The sequence below is a fragment of the Salvelinus sp. IW2-2015 genome, linkage group LG7 (genome assembly GCF_002910315.2).
Source record: "Salvelinus sp. IW2-2015 linkage group LG7, ASM291031v2, whole genome shotgun sequence".
In the NCBI taxonomy this organism is placed as follows: domain Eukaryota; kingdom Metazoa; phylum Chordata; class Actinopteri; order Salmoniformes; family Salmonidae; genus Salvelinus; species Salvelinus sp. IW2-2015.
The window spans coordinates 18272001-18285450 of record NC_036847.1 but is presented as its reverse complement, the minus strand read 5'-3'; the positions used below and the strand labels follow the sequence as shown (position 1 = coordinate 18285450).

Below are 13450 nucleotides of genomic sequence, written 5' to 3'. Positions count from 1 at the left end.
GGGAATGGGCTCATTGTCACAAGGGAAATGTGTCAACCATGACATTAAGCCCATCACAATCAAGTTTCAGCTTTACGGTAGGTGATAACCTAAGAGTGACATTTTATTTGTTCTTGTGGATTTTGATTCGGAGCCATGACCTTTTGGATTGCTTCCGTCTAGCTTTAGTACACTACGGAGTCATGTTCTATACACACACGTCATTTTCAGCACTTTCGAGGCATGATGCCTATGGTTTTTCAAAGATCAAATAGTGCTACATCCTGTGTGATAGTACACTGACAGCCTCATTGTCCCAATGCAAAATAACAATTAGCTAGGCTAATATCAAACACTAATATCAAACAATGGAGACAAAATAGACAGAAGCAGCAATGCAGTCCAGTCAGGCACCACTCAAAAACAATTGATTCTAAGACCTCTGTTTATATAGAAAGCATGCTGAAAACAGCACCTGAACCACCATACCACCATTGCTCAAAGCAATTTTGTATTTGCATCACATTTTTGGGAAAAACCTTTGCAATAAAAAAAAAAACTGCTTCACAATAAATCATACATTTAGCCAGGCTAGACATGGTCTTTATGGGACAATCTTCTTCTTGTGATCTAACCTACCTTGTGTCATTGTGGCGATACCGTCTTCTTGTAATATAGCCTTACAAACTCGTCTTTAAACAAAGGATTTCTGTCATTTCAGGCACACAATTGTCAAAGCCAAAAAGGTGGCCACCCTCAATGTAGTTTGTCAGACAGAAAGGTGACCTACTGTATGTCTGTCTCTATCCCGCTCACTGAATTGACCTCAAATATAGTCTAGGCACTACTCCGTCAAGTCTGTAATAAGCAAATGACTGAATCAAAGATTAATAGCGTACTGCATAGTTTAACAAAATAGTTATGTAATTAGGCGCATTGACAACATCAAACATCAACATCAAATCCAGAGGCAATATTGCCTGCATCTTTGCACTGGATGAAGGAACAAGTATTTATTTTAGCTGAGGGGTATACAAATCATTGATGTTCATTGCAAACATTGGAGTTGTGCAGCAATCAGAAATTATCATCGTCAAAATCATGACTTTTTTTTTTAAATCACGCGTTTCATTGATTCACGGAGTTATCACACTTCTGACACCAGGGTAACCCATTCAGACACTAACGTTACCATTAGCGCCTATTGATGATAATGCTGTGTCTTCTGGCCGGGGCAGTTTTGTTAAGGGCTTCGAATCTCGTTCTGAACGTTAAAACGCGTCACTTGTGGTACGGTTTTGGAAATCGGCGAGGTATAATACAAATAAAAGGTTAAATCACCACACACCTTTATTCTGTTAGGGTTAGTGTTCGCACACTGTCATATCTCCATGATACTTACAGTGAATGTTAACGGAAGACAGAGAAAGCCACCCGTGCTAATTAGCCATCTAGCATGCTTTGAATACGTAAGCTAACTGGGGAGGAGGTGTAGTTCCTCAAGTGGAGGAACAACGTATGGATCTGTGCAAAACTGCTACAGTAAGTGTAAATGTTTTATTTTAACGATTATTTCTCGGTGATATGCCCATTATCTTTTATATGTTTCGAAAACCGTTTCGCAAGCAATTATTATTCACGTTTCTCAACTTCAAACCACAGTGTTGGGAATTGTAGTTCACATACAGCCAATCGTGGGCGAAGCTCACCTGATACGCCCACTGCTGAAAACCCTAAGCATAATAAGGGTTTTCAAGAATTAATGCCAGTGAAGAAGCAGGCTCACCACCTGTTATTGAAACCAGTCCTACATATTAGTGTGTCAAAGACGGGTAGGCCACAGAATTGTCCTTATGGTTCAATATTAGGCTAGGGTTTTAAATGTTTAAGTGGATCTGCATTACAATCCACAGTATAACATATAGTTGCCGGAATTGTATCCTTTCAATTGCCATGACATTGAGCGACAACTGCCAGTGGTGCCACATATTGACACATTTGCTTCGTTAATTAGCTAGTTAACATAAATGCAGTAACTACAGCTGGTAGTCCTGTGTGCTAGCTACCACACAGCTAACGTTAGTTAGCGAACGCTAAAATTTGAACTAATCTACTCGAAAACCATTTTTTGTCGTGCTTTCCTTACCTGACTCCAAATATTGAATCTGTGTTAACGTGTAATTCCATAACGGTGTCTATGGTCATGGTCTCCTAACCTGCTACGAAAAATCTAATATGACTTTAATTTGACAAAAGCTGTATCCCCTCTAGCCATGACCCGCCCATACCACGAATTGTGGAGGATATATAGTGCGTCACATCTTGTTTTCATGCGCAGCAGTAGCTAGGTGGCTACCCCTTGTGTAAGATGTACTTATTGCAGCTAGGTATGTTTCCTTTGGGCATTAAATAAAAATAGCCTGCCCAGAGAAGCAAAGTTTGTCCCCTGCCTCTTCGCTCTGGGAGACCTGTAAATTTACACATTGATCTCCTGCTACAGTTCTCCCAAAGCATAAAGGCTACAGTAGCTAACGTTACCTAGCAGACGGAGGTAGCTAACGTTTGTTAGCTGCACGTGCACAACACTCGCATGTTACTTTTCTCTACTAACATTTGACACGCGTACGACAAAAGTGTTGTCGTGCCCCTACTGACATTATTAACTTTTATGGTCCTAGACTAATAGACTAGTGGTGTATTGTTGTACTGCAGTCCCCCCTGCCGATACACATCAAATAGTGGCCAGAGAGGGGCGTTCCAGTGAAGGGTGTAATTGCAGACCGCAATTCCGAGCGGTTTCTGTTATGGGCGTTTCTTGATATCAAGTTATATCCGCTGATGCTCGCCATCGGCCTGTGGCCGTTTCTTTGGCTGCAGTTAAAACACTTAATAAAAGACACACCATACCCCTCAGCTCTTTTTTAAAATGTATTTTAATTTGATTAACAACAAATCAATACAGAAAGTACATAAGGGAACAAGTGTATATATAGATTATATACAATGGACAATCGAGCTAGGGGGTACAATATCACATTACAATTACACAAGGACCTTAAGGGACATACATACACTTACAATTCTAACAGCTTTTTTGTTAGTAGAGTATTTAACTGTCTTAAAATACAGTTCAATTTATTTTTGTATGGTAAGAAAATTCGTTTTTTTTGTTTGTAAATTTACATTTGTGTATATGAAATTTGGCCAAAAGAATTATGAAATTAATTACATAAAAATGTTTCAGCTTATTTCTATCGTATGTAAAGAATCCAAGCAGTACATCTCACCACAATAGTGTAAAATCTTCATAAATGTGTTCGATTATAAAATCTACTGATGTCTTGCCACAGTTTTCTTACATGAATACAATGCCAAAAAAGATGCAACACTGTTTCTGAGTGGTCATTACAAAAGGAGCAATTTGAGTTGATGTTTTCTTTAAACTTCTTCATATAGTGGTTGGCAGGATAATATTTATGAATAATTTAAAGGAAACTTCCTTAATTTTGTTAACAAGTAGGTATGTGTGTGGCAACATCCAAACTTTTTAAAAACAGATATTATCAATAAATCCATTCCAATAAGGCATGACATAAGGTATAGATAGATACAACATCCTGCTGAAACAAGGTTGGTATCGCTCTGTTGTTGAATGGACCAAAAGAGAAACAATCATACCCCTCAGCTCTCAAAATAAGTGGACACTTCAGGTGACGTATCATGACGTCGACGCGTATACACTTGCAGGGCAAAGGGGAAAGGAATTTGTATTTATTATTAAACGGTAACAAGGGGGGAAGGAATTATTTTTTAAATAGACCACCCTTGGCCGGAAGTTCGCCACTCGTTCATCCCGCGATGATTGTGTTTTCAGCCACCGGTAACTTGTGGGTGATTTATATTCGCTACTGTCAATTATGAGTGGATGTCTACTTATATTAAATATAYAATTAGTAATATACGCCTACTGTATGGTAACTAGCAAATTAATTAGCTAACTAGCGCTAGCCTGCCTAGCTGGAACTTCTGAAGGAAAATGTTTTATTTCTACAATTTCCAAAAGATAACCAAACAAAAACATTACATTTTTACGTAGTAGCAACATTTCTAACTTATTTGTATTCGTTTTTACTTACACTTGTATGTTGACTTCTCCATTGATGTTGTTTTTCAGTTTTTGCGGATGCACAATCGTCGCGAATTGAATTATAGGGAGTTTCAGGCCCCGGAGTGAACATAATTGTACACTCGCAAAGTCGACTGAAAACGGGGCTGAGGTGCTTAAGTTGCAAACTTCCTTTGCTTGGCTAATCATTTGAGTGATCCCAGCATTTGTATTTTGTGTCTGACAATTATCTGTAAAAAAACAACAACAATTACTCTGATAATATTTGCGGAATATAAAATACTTGCTTGATATGTTTTCCAGTTTCTTGAAATACTTTGCAAATGCAATTTATTTCTGTGTAAAAACTGAAATGGTCTATTCGTTCCTTTAACATTTTAGTACACTCTTAGCCAGAGCAAAAGTGCAAACAAGTCCCCAGTGGGAATCGAACCCACAACCCTAGCGTTGCATGCGCCATGCTCTACCAACTGAGCCACATCATCACAAACAACTTGATGTCTCAATGTACTCAATTACTGTATTGTGCATTGTTTTTCTTCATGGTGATGGAAAGTCTACAGGTACACTATATTTACAAAAGTATGTGGACACCCCTTCATACATCATTGCTGACAGGTGTATAAAATGGAGCACACAGCCATACAATCTCCATAGACAACCATTGGCAGTAGAATGGCCTTACTGAAGTGACTTTCAACGTAACACCGTCATAGGATGTCACCTTTCCAACAAGTCAGTTTGTCAAAGTTCTGCCCTGTTACAGCTGCCCCGGTCAACTGTAAGTGCTGTTATTGTGAAATGAAAACGTCTAGGAGCAACAGCCGCGAAGTGGTAGGCCACACAAGCACACAGAACGGGAGTGCTGAAGCGCGTAGCTCGTAAAAATTGCCTGTCCTTGGTTGCAACACTCACCACCTAGTTTCAAACTGCCTCTGGAAGCAATGTCAGGAGAAGAACTGTTCGTCGGGAGCTTCATGAAATGGGTTTAAATGGCCGAGCAAGCCTAAGATCACCATGCGCAATGCCAAGCGTYGGCTGGAGTGGTGTAAGCTCGCCGCCATTGGACTCTGGAGCGGTGGAAACGCGTTCTCTGGAGTGATGAATCACTCTTCACCATCTGGCAGTCCAACGGACTAATATGGGTTTGGCGGATGCCAGGAGAATGCTACCTGCCCCAATGCATAGTGCCAACATGTAAAGTTTGGAGGAGGAGGAATAATGGTCTGGGGCTGTTTTTCATAGTTCGGGCTAGGCCCCTTAGTTCCAGTGAAGGGAAATCTTAACGCTACATTCTATCTAGACGATTCTGTACTTCCAACTTTKTGACAACATTTTGGGGAAGGCCCTTTCCTGTTTCAGCATGCCCCTGTGCACAAATCGAGTTCCATACAGAAATGGTTTGTCGAGATCGGTGTGGAAGAACTTGACTGGCCAGCACAGATCCCTGACCTCAACCCCGTCGAATACCTTTGTGATGAATTGGAATGCCGACTGCAAGCCAGGCCTAATCGCCCAACATTCGTGCCCAACCTCACAAATGCTCCTGTGGCTGAATGGAATCAAGTTCCCGCAGCAATGTTCGAACATCTAGTGGAAAGCCTTCCCAGAAGATTGGAGGATGTTATAGCAGCAAAGACTGGACCAACTCCATATGAATGCCCATGATTTTGGAATAAGATGTTCGACGAGCAGGTGTCCACATACTTTTGGTAATGTAGTGAATCACACCTAGATGAACAGCCTATGTACAATACTATGATGTACATTTACATGAAGAGGTTTGTAAGGATGATAAAATAATACTCCCCCCCCAAAAAAAAAATTCTCAATGTTATTTGTAACTACTACAGTGGTGAGATATGGGGCGGCAGGTAGCCTAGTGGTTAGAGCTTTGGACTTGTAACTGAAAGGTTGCAAGATCAAATCCCGAGCTGGCAAGCTAAAAATCTGTCGTGAATAAGGCAGTTAACCTACTGTTCCTAGGCCGTCATTGAAAATAAGAATTTGTTCTTAACTGACTTGCCTAGTTAAATAAAGGTAAAATTAAAAAAACATAATATGATTATGTGTAGGCCTGAAGATATTTTACTTAAAGAGACAATCTGGGATTTACACTACCAATTTGTGTACTGTGAAACTATTGATATTTAGACATTGATTCTTGAAGAATGTTACTTATAAATGCTTAACTTATAAATGCTTCATTAAATTTAGGAAAGATGCCTTCTCACGCTGTGTGTGTGTCTACAAGTTTCATTCGTGGCAGGTGTGTCCCTAGCCTGTCAGTACCAGGGCAACAACCGTGTGTGTGAAACCTAACACGGAACCCAAACCGGCTGCGCGAGTCTGTCATCGTGCGCTATCGTGCATAAATTTATTTTGTCCCGCAACACCAAACGCGATCACACGCAGGTTAAAATATCAAAACAAACTCTGAACCAATGACATTAATTTGGGGACAGGTCGAAAAGCATTAAACATGTATGGCTAGTTAGCTTGCACTTGCTAGCTAATTTGTCCTATTTAGCTAGCTTGCTGTTGCCAGCTAATTTGTCCTGGGATATAAACATTGAGTTGTTATTTTACCTGAACTGCACAAGGTCCTCTATTCTGACAAATTAATCCACACATAAAACGGCCAACCGAAACGTTTCTAGTCATCTCTCCTCCTTCCAGGCTTTTTCATCGTTGAACTTATATGGTGATCGGCATCTAAACTTTCATAGTATTACCACGACTACCGGCAAAAAAAACAGTTAGTGCTTCTATAAACCAATGAGGAGATGGGAGAGGCAGGACTTTCAGCGCGATCTGCGTCAGAAATAGAAAGGAGTTCTATTTTAGCCCTTGGCAACGCAGACGCTCCTTGGCGCACGCGAGCAGTGTGGGTGCAATAATTGAATAACATGGATTTCTAAATTTATTTTGCGACGCTCGCGCACGCGACGTGTCCGGTCTGGTCAGCATGTAACCTACCTATCTATCTAATAATCATCATCAATTATCTTCCTCTTGTCCAATCAGGGCCAGATCCTTGAGTCTTTCAACATGGCGGCTCTGTGGCAGCTGCCATGTATCTTCATCTATGAGAACCACAAGTTTGGCATGGGGGCGTCTGTAGAGGTCATCTGCTAGCACTGAGTACTTCGAGAAGAGACTATATTCCTGGCCTCAAGGTAGGAGACACACAGTCAGTGAATGTACGTTATATCTGCTTAATTGACTTTCCTGTCTCTAGGTGTATGTTGACGGCATGGACATTCTGTGTGTGATGGAGTCCAAATTTGCTGCAGACCACTGAAGAGCCAGAACTGTGATTGGTTGTAGAACTGGAGAAGAGGAGTTCTGATTGGTGCAGAGATGGGAAAGTTATAACTGGTTTAAGAGCTTGAAGAGTGTTAAGAATCAATTTGTCTCAGACAATCTAATCCCAGAGCGATGAAAAGCTTCTAGTGTCACGTCAGTGTCTCTTCCCTGACAGAGGGAGGCTATGTGACCAACAAAGAGAGACTATATGGAAGAGACTCCAGTACAGAACTGCAACTGGTCCCAGTTTTAAATTAAATAGTACCTGCAAAACACCAGTCTGGCCTTCTAGGCAGAGTTGCAAAGAAAAAGCCATATCTCAGACTGGCCAATAGGGTGTAGTACACAGCGTTGTACGAGGTGTTCAGCTTCTTGGCAATTTCTCGTATGGAATAGCCTTCATTTCTCGGAACAAGAATAGACTGACGAGTTTCAGAAGTCTTTGTTTCTGGACATTTTGAGCCTGTAATTGAACCCACAAATGCTGATGCTCCAGATACTCAACTAGTCTAAAGAAGGCCAGTTTTATTCCTTATTTAATGAGAACAACAGTTTTCAGCTGTGCTAACATAATTGTAAAAGGGTTTTCTAAAGATCAATTAGCCTTTTAAAATGATCAACTTGGATTAGCTAACACAACGTGCCATTAGAACACAGGAGTGATGGTTGCTGATAATGGGCCTCTATCTACATAAAAAATAATCAGTTTCCAGCTACAATAGTCATTTACAACATTAACAATGTCTACACTGTATTTCTGATCAATTTGGTGTTATTTTAGTGGACAAAAATKTAGATTTTCTTTCAAAAACAAGGACATTTCTAAGTGACCCCAAACTTTTGAACGGTAGTGTACAGTTTACAGACATTTGTTATTGTTATTTGTTATTTACATTTGTTATTAGTCCCACCCTTCAGCTCCATTCAACCCCTCCCATCTATCTCTTAACACCATCCATATTGGATTTCTATTTGCCATATATTTTTCAACTGTGATGCTTCTCAGAAGTTCTGAACCTTTCTAATCTCATAGTTTCTACAGATTGTAAATTAAAGATACTTAAAAATCTGGAGAACTGGGAAGGTTGTATCCCCCAGATATGTAAAAAAATAAATTAAAAAAAACATGAGCTGGCGCACACCCAGAATAATAGTTTGTGTGGAGGTGCTGACTAACGGCGATTAAACTATCAAAATAAAGAAAGTTGCACACTCCATGTATAATCTCCCAGCAATTTAATGGGTATTTACCAACGTTTCGGCATTGCTGTGCCTTCCTCAGGGTAATGTCATGAGTACTTGAACCAGGTTATGTAGACACACGGTGCAATTAGTGTAACCAATGACAGTACTGCGGGGTGTGTCATAATGATTAAGTTAATTAAAATTATGTTGTGAAACTTAAAAAATAGTATATGGCATATTAAATATATTATGCTATTGTTATCACATAGAAACATAATGGAATATTGTACATCATATTAGCATCAACATACATTGTTTCATTCAATTTCACATAATTTCGTATTTCATTTTTGTTACATGTAATCTTTTGGTTCAACCTTAATATATAATGAACATCATCAACAGAGGGAACATATTAGGTGTACGCTAATAAGCTGTAAACAATGTTTTTCAATTTATAAGACTTGTTCCTAAAGGAAAATGTGTTCATAAGAGATCAAAGTCAATATTCAGACCACTAGGGGTCAATGTTTTTAGAAAGGATATCCAGTAAGCCTCCCTTTGTAGTAGTAGGATCTCGACATTACCTCCTCTCCTTGGTAGAGCAACATGCTCAATGCCTGTGTATTTGAGGGAGGAGATGGGATGGTTAGCTTCAACAAAGTGAGCTGCTACTGGATAGTCAATGTTCTTACACCTGATTGAGCTGCGGGGTTCAGCTATGCRTTTTTTAAATTGCTATGCGTTGTTTAAATTGTCTTTTCGTTTGWCCTACATAGGCTTTTCCACATGAACAGGTGATGAGATATATTACTCCCTTGGTCTTGCATGAGATGATACCCCTAACAGGGATCTTTTGACCTGTATGTGGGTGTCTGAAGAAAGACGTTTTTATAGTGCTATTGCACTGTGCGCATGAGCCACATTTGTGGATAGGTGTCGAGTGGGCTCGGGGCATGTCAGATCTCTCCAATATTGCATAAACATAGCGTGTGCATCCTGGTGGTGCAGTGGACTAATTCCCTGGATAGAGAATGGAATATTATAGGTTTGAATCTCACTGATGCCGCATCACAATAAAAAATTAATGTTTGCATGATTAATGCCTAAGGAAATTAATTTGTCTGTACTTGAAGTAAAAAAAAAAGTTTACGCAAAGTAAGCTAGCAGTGTTATTAAAAGTTTTATTGAAACATTCAGTGAAAGTTTTTAAGGAAGTTATTAAAAAACCTCCAAATATATTTATGTTCTCAGAGCATTAATAAAACCTCCATAAAAAAAACTTTCAAGGAACCAGAGTAAAACGTTCTCAGAACCTCCCTGCAACCTAAAAAGAAACAATCCCAGAACAGACTAAATGTACACTTCTGTTCTCAGAATGTTGAAAAAACATTCTGTTTTACCAGGCAAGAAATGTATGGCTTTGTTCCCACAACCGATTTAAAAACCATAAACATACACTATGTTCCCACAACTTCCAAGGAACCAAATGTGCTAGTTGGGAAATGTTTGGTAAAGCAGTGTCAGTACAAGACCCATGGCACAGAAACAGACAGCAGATTTTGTTATTTGTTGATATCCTCTGTTTGAGCCCTAATGGAGAGTGAGTGTTGACTGAGGACCCCGTTGAAGGCTGCTTTGCATGTTGGTTTGGTTTTTACTGGGGCAGGGATAGGGTCAGGGTGGCACAGAGCATCCTTGTCTCCTAACCCCGCAAAGCATCCTCTCAACTAATGCAAAGTTATTTGCATAGGAAAAATAAAGTGTAGTTTTTAAAGGCTGAGAAGTTAACTAGGCATACATGTTCATTACTTTTGGATCCATCGACACTAAAGGTAACATAACTATTTAATAATTACCAGACCTGGAACTCTTGGCTGGTGAGACTAATATTAATCTGTTCTACAAGAAAGTGTTGAAAATGTGTCTGTGCCCTAAATCATTATCTGTCTCAATATCAATGTATTGATAAGCAAATCTTAGTTTGTGGGTTATATAACCTCAAATCCATTTTTTTACGGTACTATCAAACCTAATTTACATTCAAAATGTATTACTACTCAAAAGGTTACATGTATACATTATGCTCATCGTATCATGTATTAAGATAATTGTCTGTTTAGTCTTCCCTCGGTCTGAATATATGTGAAGCTCTATAAACTATCCACAGTTCCACACCCATAATAACACATGAAATATACCAGACTTTCTTTGTGGACAGAGCCAGACTGATTTGCCTCAGATGCAAATATCTACTGTTCTGCTGGGGATGGAGGCTCAAGCTGCAGGCAACATGATACAGAAGACTGGGTGACATTTGAATCTCAACAGTGGAAAGGGCTTTTCATATCCTTTGGGCCTATCCTTGGTTTTTCAGACATTTGGATTTACAATATTCATGAGCCATGGGGATGCATGATGTCATTGTTAATTAAATGTTATTTTAGCCACAGTAATAACGTAGATTCAATATTCTGGCTGTGGTGTATGATACATTAAATACATTCCTTCCATTTCTTTTTATTCTATGTATGCATGTGTGCGCATTTCCCAGAATKCATTAGTTTAACCCTCAAGTTGACCCTGAGGCCTTCAAAAAGAAGCCAAACAAATAAAATGGTTGGTGGAAATATAATTGGCTATTCTAAGCACAAAGGTTAAAAGAGTATATAAACATTGTTTCCAGAGAAAAGTGATACATTTTTTGGTATCTGGAAGAGTGACCTGACAGATTCAACGCAACTCTCATGTTCTGCAATGGTTCTTTCTTTAAAGGTTTCTAGTTTATGCCGTTACTGTTTGTGGTAGATGGTGGCAGATTGTGGTAAATTGCATAATTCTGTCATTGCACCACACTATCACAAGGGGGAGTTAGAAAGCTGATCTATCGATAGTCTAAACTGTGGCACAAATGTACTATCTTTTCATAAATGAATGGAGGTGTGTTCAGTCCGAAAGTCTCTCTTCTCTGGCACTAGTGTCCTGCATTATAAAAAAATATATATATATGCTGGCGGTGGTCCTGGAGTTGAGAGAGAACGTGGGTAAATACAATGGCGCATTTACACTTGACATGTGGACGGACAAATCTTGAAAATATAGGCACGGTGGGCTTTTGGTTTTAAATAACAAACTGGCTTTATTTACCACAGTGTGAAAGAGTGATAGCCCCTCCACATAAAGTACGTCTCTGAAACACAGAGTCCTTTGCTGATGTGAAGAAGAAACGGAATGAAAGTGCAGCAAGGATTTGTCAGCATAAAGCTGAGTGACTCACTCATTCGTGGCTTTGGATCCAAATAAATAAGTACCACCATTCTTTCTGATAGTCTTTAATAAAGAAATGTTTTGACTGTTTTGACCAAGTTAATCTGATGTGTGTGTGTTAATTATTTGTGACATTGTGGTTACAATGAAGAATGTAAATCATATAAATCCTATTCATAATGAATAATCGGAATGCTGTTGCAAGCTTATCATTTTTCCTTCTTTTTTTTGTACGAATTTATTTTATATTTTTAGACAATACAAAACATACAAATGACAACTACGTCACACCTGCTCACACTCCCATCTCCAGCGCCCACATCACTCTCTGCCACATTGCCTCAAACTGCCCCATTTTGTTTCTCTATGTCGTCCACACACACTTTTAACATTTGGATAATAAAGGCTGACATTGGTTGATTTTAATACTTCTGACAGTAAAATTTCTAACTCAACCCATAACTGTTGGACTTTATAACATTCCCAGAAGGCATGGATTATTATAACCTAATGAAAAATGAACCTGCTAATCTAATTTAATTTACTGCAGGCCTAAAACCTATGGGTTTAACCTTCTGAATAAATGATTATATTGAAGCTAGAAGCTGCCTCTTAATGAGTTCCGAGATCTGATCTGTTACCCAACATAATAATATAAATGTATTTAGCCTAATTGTTTTTATGACTACAGACAGTATGACTGATTGGAATGAATTTGAATAGCACAGATTTAAATTCTACTTCCTGTCACTCAAATTCTAACTCTACATCCTGTGAGGTGTCAATTACAAAATTCTGAATTGAGCCCAACCCTGGTGTGTGCTGGCGTGGTCCATGTCTGTGCCCCACCACCACATGAATAGGCCCAGGCTCTGTGCAGTCGGCAGCTGCTTCCTTTGAATGACCAAAGACAAAAAGCCTTAAATCTACAGACCCCCTTTCATCTGTACATTTGATACCCATCTTCCTCACCCCATTGTCACTGCAAACAGGTCTATGGCGTTGGGCTCAAAGTCACTACTACACTGCATCCTGCAGACTTCATTTTAAATATGCAGTTGGCCACGAACAATTCATGTTACTGTTTTACACACACCATCGAAGGCAAGAGCATACCTAAATAATGTTGCTTGTAGCTAGGTATAAAGATTTGATTAAATAAAATGACCCCCAATAAATGACAAAACCAGTTTGTGTAAAATCTGGGTAAATGTACATTTTTGTGTGAGAAAGAATAAGTTAGGATTCCTGCCTTGGATAGTGATACAGAACAGTACATGGGAAAGTACCTATCCTACTGTAAATACTTTTAAGGGTTTTGGCTCAGGCTATACATTACAATGATGGGAGTCTCCTCATGCCTCCCATACACCTAATGCCCTCGGTTGTCTTAAAAATAAGCCTAAAAATAGTATCGTTGGGAGAAAAGGGAGGCTGGTGGAATATGTGATAACCCAGGCAGGAGACCCTGGGTGAGTCCGGCTGCTCCGACAGCTTCCTGTTCAGGAAGGGCAATTAGGAATTCTTTAGGGTAGGATTCCATGGCCACGTGCAGGCTGGGGCCCAGTGCTGTACCAGGCAAAG

General features: G+C 39.4%; 1 long non-coding RNA gene across 1 annotated transcript; it reads left to right on the top strand.

Moving 5' to 3' along the window:
* Positions 1 to 1210: 1210 nt before the first annotated feature.
* On the top strand, positions 1211 to 11969 carry LOC111966542 (uncharacterized). Its single transcript, XR_002877657.2, has 3 exons — positions 1211 to 1521; positions 7133 to 7284; positions 7347 to 11969. It is a non-coding gene; the product is annotated as an uncharacterized lncRNA (long non-coding RNA).
* Positions 11970 to 13450: the final 1481 nt, after the last annotated feature.